Source organism: Vitis riparia, chromosome 10 (genome assembly GCF_004353265.1).
Source record: "Vitis riparia cultivar Riparia Gloire de Montpellier isolate 1030 chromosome 10, EGFV_Vit.rip_1.0, whole genome shotgun sequence".
Taxonomy (NCBI): Eukaryota; Viridiplantae; Streptophyta; class Magnoliopsida; order Vitales; family Vitaceae; genus Vitis; species Vitis riparia.
In genome coordinates, this window is record NC_048440.1 from 4,136,710 (window position 1) to 4,146,875 (window position 10,166).

Sequence of the window (10,166 nt, forward strand, 5' to 3'; positions counted from 1 at the left end):
TTTTAATTATATAATATTTTCTTTTATGTTATTGATGATAAAAGCAAATATAAGAAAATCATTTCCTTAAGCTTTTATGAATTTTTCTAAAATTTTTCATTAAAGTACATCCGATGTGGGATGTCACAACCCCCCCTCCCTCCTCTCTCTTCCCATGGAGACAATGTTCTCGTTATGTACCATGGGATTACAGGGTCAAACAAACAAACAGCCCCTATGGGCCCAACAAACCTCCACACCGAGATCGGGGATCGGCTTTGATATAATTTGTAACGACTCGTACCCAATCATGTAAATATTGTCATTAAAAAGTTACCGCACCCAACCATGTAAATATTGTCCGCTCTAGACCCAAAGGGGCCCTCACGTCTTTAAAATGCATCTACATGATTAAGAGGAGTTCATACTTATATAGCACTAAGAACTTTCCCTCCTATCCGATGTAGGATGTCAAAATAACATTAGAAAGTTATAGATCAAAATTCATTTTGAATGACTTGACTAGTTTTTTCTTTACATATAATTATATTTTTTGTATAACTTTTTTAGTAAGTAAATAAACTTTAAATTAAATAAAACTTATGTTTCTTTGATTGAGCTAGTGGTTAGGAATAGGGTCTAGCGACGGGCTATATCAATGTTTGGGAAAATTTTGGAGGAGGCGGACATACTGATACTAATTGGAGTTTAATCTTTGAAGACCTATATAACCCAAAGCTAGGTTTCATGGATATTTATGTGACCAATGTGTTTTTTTTCTGCTTTAGCTTCATAGGATTTTCGGATGCATCCACAGCACTCACTGTGCACTTTAGTTAAGTACTGAGTGCTGAGAGTTGTGAGAGCTTTTACCATAGGAAACCCCTTGGGATGTCAAGGTAGTGCATGTGTGGAGGTAATGATAGCAAAGATTGTTGATAGACTATTAGAGATATATCAGATACAAATGATTTTGAGGAGTTTACAGCCAAGGATTGCTGGACATGTGGTTGGAGTACCTTTTACAAACTTTGGATATCTGATTTCAGCACTGTATGACGTGGATGATGGCATTTTGAGAGGGTTATGGTCTGATTCTTCTCCTGTTGATGATAAGGGAAAGAAACTAGTTGAAGGACAGAGGTCAGATGTAGGCATTATTACTTCTACTAGTTAAAGGCCTCCCAGGGAGGCAAGAACAATCTATATCAGCTTAGTGCAGCCTTAGCTCATCCTCTGGGCTAGCTTTGCTAAGTTTACACAGAACAATCAGAAATGATAATTCCTCTGAGCATCCTACTAGTCATGGTGATGAAAATTATTTGATGGACCTATAAGAGAAGTTGGATTTTGGGGGAAAAAATTAGTACTAAAATGATAAACAATTCATTTTCTTTTAATGAAATTTATGGTTTTTCCTATTATTTTATCCTTATGTGACTCTATTAGCATTTCGATGAATTTTGAGTTTTAATTTTATTTTATATTTTAAAATGAATAAGTTTGGGCTTATGCTTCATTCTACCTCGAGGCCTACACCTTACCTCATTTAGAAAAAAACCTCAAGGCTGCTTTTAGCCTTTCAACATATTAGGTGTTGTCCTAGTGAAGGTTGACTTATGATAAAGTTGTAAGGTTTGTATTTCTTTAATAGACTCTAAAATATTATGGCCAATTAGCTAGTTTCACAGCCTGTTGGGACTTACCATTCTTATTCACCTCACCAGTATAGGCCACAGGCGCCTCCTCAATCGTGTCATCAGACTTACCCATTTTCCACACTATACAGTTGTGTTATATAGTACCGGGCACAGAGAGGCCTCTAGTTTCATACCCTGCTCTAATACAACCATGGTATGCAACACAGATCACATAGAGACCTTTAGCTTTATACCCTAGACCTATGGCTCCACAGGTATCTGCTCCATTTGCTTTAAAGACACCTAGACATTTTTCATAATTAGGTATGTCGTTGAGCTAGGCTCTTCAGAAGCTCACAGATGTTGGATTATTGACACTTCTTGCTTCTAGGCCATTGCCTCATCCTATTCTGCCATAGTTTAGGATGGATCCACACTGTGCATATCATCAAGGGCCAAGACATGAGACCGATCGTTGTACTGCTTTGAGGCACACTATCTAGGACATGATAGATCAAGGTTTGGTTCACTTGGGTAAGCCAAATGTAACCACTAACCCTCTGCCAGCTCATACTTCACATGAAGTCTTTCCGCCAGTCGGTGGTATACATTTCATGGATTTCACTAAGCTGGATGATCACATTCACATGCTAAGTTGGGATGATTCTGAGCTAAAGCCTATAGTAGTGGATGAGAGCTATGAGATTGATGGAGTGATCTCAAACCCACAAGCATCTACACCATTTAAACTGGTTCTTGACACACCACCAGTGTAGTTGACTACGGTTGGGTGTTGACTCGCCCGTGCTATAGCATTCAATCTTCGTTTATATTGAGTCGAGATCCTGATGAGATGGTTACTCAGGATGTTCACTATGTCATCTGTGAAGGCAGGGTGGTACAACAATAGGCTCCCACAGTTGCTAGACCTTTAGACAAGAGGATGATGATATTTTGAGGCAGCTCCAGAGCACTCAGGCCCACATCTCTATTTGGAGTCTTTTGGCATCATCTACATCTCATCGGGAGGCACTGGTTAAGACGTTGAGTCAGATACGAGTTGAGACATTTACCTCCCCTGAGGAATTAATCCATATGTTGACAGCTGACAGGGCCACGGGCATTGTCTTTTCTGCTGACGATTTACCCTGTGGGGGTTCTGACCATACTCTACCTCTCTACATTTTTGTTGGCTATTTATGCATCGAGTTCCATCTTTCCTTCTAGACAATGGCTTTGCCTTGAACATTTGCCCACTAGCTACAATAGTCATGATTGGCTTCGGACCTTCAAACTTTGAGCCATCTTCTCAGACAGTTCGAGCCTATGACAGTACACGTAGAGAGGTTTTGGGTACGTTGACATTGGACTTGCAGATAGGCCCGGTCATATTCTTTGCTTTATTTCAGTTTTTGAGGATTCCACATCCTTTAACCTGTTACTAGGTCAACCTTTGATCCATAGAGCAGGAGCTATACCATATTTCCTTCATCAGAAGATGAAGTTCATACATGAGGGCAGAGTCATTACTATATAGCCTACTAGAGACACTTATTCTACTTCCAAGCCAGTATTAGAGATTAGTCATGGCGACGATGACCTATTTTTGACTGGCTTCACCTTTGATGAGATACAGATTGTGGAGGTGGAGCAGTTTTGTAGATATCATGTGGCACTTCCCTTTGATGAGCATGGAAGTATAGTGGTTTTGGACATGATGAGATCTATGTATTTCTTACCTGGCTTAGGTTTAGGACATCGTCAGCATGGCTCTGGAGAGTTCATTGTCACAGTTGATGATGATACTCCTTTCGGTCTTGGTTTTGTTCCTATAAAGGCTGATTACAGATACATGGCACTTTTGCGCAAGGAGAGACTCAGAGCTCATTTACTTCACATGCTATTTGACTATCCTATTCGCCCATACAAGATGAGCTTAGTATATTATTTTATGAGAGCATTAGAGGCACAAATGTATTCAGAGAGGATTACCAGTGGACTTAGTGTTGGTCAGGAGGCTGAGCTTAAGTGTCTTGTTCTTCAATTGCAGTTGAGTGATAGAATTCCTGATATTTCCACTTCTGTTTTGGTTACTTCTCCATCTCCAGACCATACGAGCCTATTGACGCTTTATTTCCCAGAGAAGACTAATGAGTATAGGACCTCTATTGAGATTGCAGGCATGATAGATGGGGCTATTCTGGGTGACAAGTATAGTGATGAGTTGCTCATGGTAGACATGAGTCAAATTATCGAATATGTTCAACCAACTACTGCTTCTCCACTTGATCTATTTGGGGTACTTGTTATTGAGATGGTTGAGGATGTTCAGCTTGTCCCAACTCCTTGGTTGCTTACTATTATTTCTCATGATGACGATGTACTTGAGAACGTTATCAGCCCAGTTGTGGTAGAGTCCAAGCATTTGTCTCCCATTATGATGATGTACTGATTCTTTCTCCATATATGGATATGACTCTTTTTGAGTATTTGCCTGTCTTTAGTGACATCACTTTATCTGCACTTCATTCACTAATTACTACTCAAAAAGTGCTCTTTTATAGCTTGTTATAAACTCTTTTAAACACTTTTGAGTAGTAATTAATACCTTTTAACTCAATTGGAACGTTAAAGACCCTTGCAAATGTTTTTAATCAAATTTTGGCTAGTTTTGGTGTTTTTGGTAGCTTTTTTATCATTGAAGCAAGCCAAGAATGAGCGAGAACTTTGTGCAACCCTTGGGAATGAGTTTCCTAGCCAATCAAGAGATGCAAGGAAGAGGATCAAAGAAAGAAATCCATCATGAAGCAATTTTGCATGGTGATGCGAAATTCAAAGAATAGCAGTTGTAAGGAAAATTTGGAGCACTTCCTGGAGTCCATTGTCTACATACTATATATCACTTCGAAGCTCGGGAAGTCAGGAGTCCAACGCTTCAAATGGTGTGCAATTTAGAGCTGAAACGAAGAAGTTATGGCCAATTGAAGGCAACTATGCAAAGCTGAAAAGGAATTTCGCATTGACATTCCCTGTTGCGAAAATTTTCGCATTGGCATTCCCTGATGCGAAAATTTTCGCATTGACATTTCCCAATGCGAAATTTTTCGCACCACCTTTCTCCAATGCGAAAATGTAATAGTTAGATATTATACATCGACTCTTTTAGATTTTTTACCTTAAGATATTTGGTGTGAATTATCAATTCTCTCCTTGTAATTAGTTGAAGATCTTTTAAGATATTTAGGATATCTAATTAAGAGGTTGAAAATGTCTCTCTTTCTATATCCTAAGATATCTCCTTGTAATATCTATCCCCGATACAATCCCATATCTTTGAGACATCTCTGATATCTCTCGTCTCTCTGAAGAGGGGAAGACATTAGAGAGGGGATCACTTGTACATGTTTTTAGTAAGAAATATACAGAGCGTTGCTCTACTTTACCTACTCAATTTGATTGTATTTTTCATTCTAGCCAAACAACCTCTGAAGATGTTTTCTCAGAGGATGAGTGGCTAGACTTTTTGTCTCTTGGACGGAAAGGAGCTTGGTAAGGGACCCGACTACAAAAGTGGGAGTTTTCCTTGTTTCAGTTTTTAATGAAGAGGAAGTTGTGACCCGTTAATGGTTTTTATATTTTTGGTTAACTTAAAACGCCTTAAAATCACTTGGGCCAACACTTGGTAAGGCAAGTGGACTCCATCCATTGAGTTACACTAGTTTATCTCTTGCGAGCCTTTGGTAGGTAGTTTAAAGGTAGGATTTTCTAGAATAGCCAACACTTGGTAAGCTTTTGGACTCTAAGGAGACATCCATTAGTTATCTCTTGCGAGCTTGTGAAAGGTAATCCAAGGTTAAAGATCACCTTGAATGCCAAATGCTAGGTGAGTGGCACGAGCCATTACAAGATGCATCAGTGAGAGGGAATTAGCGTTGAAACCATTAATGGGAAGCAACTGTAACACACCGGTTGGGGGGATAACTATAGGTTAAATCCCCAATGCGAGGAAAAATCCAGAAATCTCCATTTTTGTATAAGGGGCCTGAACTTAGTAACCTGAAAATCCACGAGACCATTTTCTTTGTAATTAAAACTCAGTTACCATTTTTTGGTTAATTAAAACCAACCTTTTCCAAATCAAAGTTTATGTTTTCTTTTAAAGTTAACTTAGAAAAGAAAAAACACCAAACCAATTCTTTAAACTAATATCAGGTGTGAAATGAAAACCCATCCCAGTGAACGATCCTAGAGCCACTATGCTATGCTAGCTGAGGCTATCCTAGTACATGGTGAAATAGGTTATAAATTATGTTGATTACTCCTGTCTGAGGACTGAATTAAAAGGCACCAGCTGGGAACCACGAATCATTCACCCACATCATAGATATTTGATATAGATGATGAGATTGCACAACATGATTCAGATGATGACTCATTTTCTGCTTTTGATTTGAGCCCCGTTGATCAGAGAGTTTCACCTACCACAGGAAATGTCGAGATTGTTGATTTTAGTACAGCAGACCGACCTAAGGAGTTGAGGATCAAATTAGATTTGTTTATAGATGAGAGGGATAGCCTCGTTCAGTTTCTCAGATCATATTTGGATGTTTTTGAGTGGTCTTATGAGGACATGCCAAGCCTTGATCCATCCATAGTCTAACATCATTTGCTACTTCTGCCTCATGTCAGACCAGTTAAGTAGAATTTGATACGATTGCATCCTCGTTGGAGTTTGCAGGTGAATGAGGAGATTTAAAAGCTGCTTAGTGTGGGATTCGTATCATTGGTTGAGTGTCCTGAGTGGTTGGCCAATGTCGTCCTTGTTCCAAAAAAGGATGGCAAGGTAAGGGTCTGTGTTGATTTCCGAGATCTTAACAAGGCCAGTCTTAAGGATGATTTTCCTCTTTCTTATATCGACATGTTAGTTGACAATACAATAGGTCATTCGATGTTGTCCTTTATGGATGGATTTTTCGGGTATAATCAGATCTTGATTGCTCCAGAGAACATGGAGAAGACGTCTTTAATTACTAAGTGGAGTACTTATTGCTATAGAGTGATGTCGTTTGGTTTGAAGAATGCATAAGCTACCTACTAGAGAGTAGCAACCACCATTTTCCATGATATGATGCATCAGGATGTCGAGGTTTATGTAGATGACATGATAGTGAAATCCCGAGATAGAACAGATCACATGGCAGCTTTGGAGAGATGCTTTAAGAGGGTCGGACAGTTTAGGTTGAGATTGAATCCCAAGAAGTGCACTTTTGGAGTGATTTCTGGGAAGCTATTGGGATACATGGTCAATGAGAGAGGCATAGGGGCAGATCTAGATAAGATCATAGCCATCCTTGACATGCCTGCACTGAGGACTGAGAGAGAGACCAGAGGCTTCTTTGGTAAACTTCAGTACATTAGTAGATTCATTGCTAGATTGATAAACATATGTGAACCCATTTTTTAACTCTCGAGGAAGAGTCAACCTACTATTTGGGATGATCAATGCCAACACGCATTTGAGAGGATCAGAGAGTATTTGTTGTCGCCTCCAATTCTGGTGCCTGCTACATTAGGGCGTCCCTTACTCCTATACTTTTCAGTCTCAAACATAGCCTTGGGATGCATGTTAGCTCTCCTCGATGATTCAGGAAAGGAGAGAGCTATTTATTATTTGACAAGAGAATGATTGGTTATGAGATGAGATATGTCATGATTAAGGATTTCTTCTTGGCAATGGTTTGGGCTACTCGAAGATTGAGACATTACATGACAGAGTATTCAGTGCACTTGATATCTCGTTTGGACCCTTTGAGATATTTGTTTGACAGGCTTGCTTTGATTGGTTGACTTATGAGATGGTTGGTACTCATGACTAAGTTTGATATTCATTATGTCACTTAGAAGTCTATTAGAGGGAGCATTGTTGAAGATCACTTAGCCTCATTACCAGTTTTCGATTGATGATGACTTTCTAGAAGAGGATATTGTTGTAGTGACTAGTTTGCTAGGTTGGCGCATGTACTTTGATAGTGCGGCCAACCCTTTTGGATACGAGATAAGTGTTCTATTGATATCCCCTCATGGTGACCACATTCCTAGATCTGTTCATTTGGGCTTCTCTGATCGACACCCTGCCACGAACAATATTGTTGAGTATGAGGCTTGTATCTTGGGATTAGAGACAACTCTTGAGCTCCAGATTAGACAAATGGAGGTGTTTGGAGACTTCAATCTGGTATTAAGATAGATTCAAGGTCATTGGAAGACTAGAAATGTGAAGCTCAGGCCTTACCATGCATACTTGGAGCTACAGGTTGGGAGATTTGATGATTTGAGATATACATATCTGCCTAGAGCGCAAAACCATTTTGCTAATGCCTTAGCTACTCTAGCTTCCATGATTGATATTCCTACCGATACCATTGTTCGCCCTTTACTAATTGAGTCAAGATCAGTTCTAACCTATTGTTGCTTGATTGATAAGTTAGAGTTGGATAATGGTTTGTCTTGGTACCATGACATATACCAGTTTTTGAGATTTGACACATATCTTGAGGTTGTTATAGCTAAGGATAAGAGAGCCTTGAGACAGTTAGCCACCTGATTTGTGATTTGTGGGGAGACACCATACAGACGATCAATTGATGGGATATTACTATTGTGCTTAGATTGCACTTCTGCTGATCGAGATATGAGAGAGGTTCATGCAAGAGTCTATGGACCACATATGGAAGGGCATATGTTAGCCTATAAGATCATGAGGATTGGCAATTTTTGGTTGACCATGGAGACAAACTATTGTCAGTTTGTTTAGAGATGTCCAGAGTGTCAGATACATGGGGACCTCATTCACGTGCCACTTTCAGAGTTACATGCGCTAACTTCACCATGACCATTTCAGTGTGGGGTATAGACATTATTGGGAAGATTTCACCAAATTATTCCAATGGTCATGAGTTCATCTTGGTCTCCATTGATTATTTCACCAAGTGGGTGGAGGCTGCATCATATATGAGATTGATGTTATCTAAGGTCGCTAGTTTCATCATATCACACATTATTTGTCGTTATGGAGTCCTTCATGAGCTGATTTAGGACAGAAGAGTACATTTTAGAGCAGATGTTGACACTTTATTACAGAGATACGGTATCCAACATCATAAATCGTCAGCGTACAGGCGGTAGACTAACGAAGCGGTAGAGGCTGCGAATAAGAATATTAAGAGGATCTTATAGAGGATGATTGAGACTTCTAGGGATTTTTCAAAGAAGCTCCCTTTTGCTTTGTGGGCTTATCGAACTTCTTTTCGCACCTCTACAATAGCCACACCTTATTCCTTGGTGTATGGTATGAAGGTAGTGCTACCAGTTGAGATAGAGATGGGTTCATTGAGGATAGCATTAGAGCACCAGATTTCAAAGGTAGATTAGGCTCAGACTCAATTAGACCAGCTCAATCTCCTAGATGAGAGGAGATTGAGGATAATAGACCATGTTTATGCCTATCAGAAGAAGATGGCACGTGCATTCAAAAAATGGGTCAAACTTAGACCACTATAGAGAGGTGACTTAGTCTTAAAGGTCATCAAGGGATTGATCAAAGATCCTAGAGGGAAGTTTAAACCTAATTGGAGTGACCTTATTTCATTAGGGAGTTGACCCCAAAGGACGCTACATTGTTGATGGATCTAGATGGAAATCGATTCTCAGAGTCGACCAATGTAGATCAACTGAATAAGTATTATGTTTGAGACCATGGTCGTAGGATGGGTGGCCATCATTTCGGTTAGCCACATACCTTGTTATCCCCCTTTTGACATATAGACCGTTGCTAGCTTATTAAGCCTCGCATGTGTATCAGAGCCTTTCTTTCTTATTGCCTTGCTTACACTTTTACACCGAGATAGGGGCCCTTTAGGTATGCATGCTTCATTTAGGAGTTTCATGAGCCTTGGGCCTACGGGTGCATCTTTCTCTCATTATTTTTCCTACCATCATATCTCATTGGTTGTTTTCTTCATTTTTTTTTTTTGTCTCATTTGCTACTTGTTCTGCTTCATCTTTTCTCCACCTTGAGTGGTGATCCTCCTCAGTTCATTACATGGAGGATGGTCACATCATTTCCATTATCTATACCACGAACATTGATTTGAAGTCCCTTAGTTTGAGAAGGTCATCTCATTAGAGAGAGTTTATAGCACTTTGGAGCTTGAGAACACGTCCATCCATTATTGATGTTATCTCTTTGGGGCTCATTTGTTTGTGTTAAGGGTATGTGCATTTGTATATATTTAAAAAAAAATGAAGATGCAAAAAAAATTGAAATGAAAAAAGAAAAAAATGAAAAGAAAAGAAAAATAAGCACACGTGTGTATGTGCATAGTATTCTACATCATTGAGCGTGTATATTGATATCTGAGGGTCACTTTATCGAGTATGATTGTTGGTGAGAGTTCATATGCGAACTTTCTGAAGTCCTCTTCTCTTTATATCCACTTTTCCGTATCTTTTTTTTTTAGAGAGAGATGCGTGACCTTCTCTTAGGGG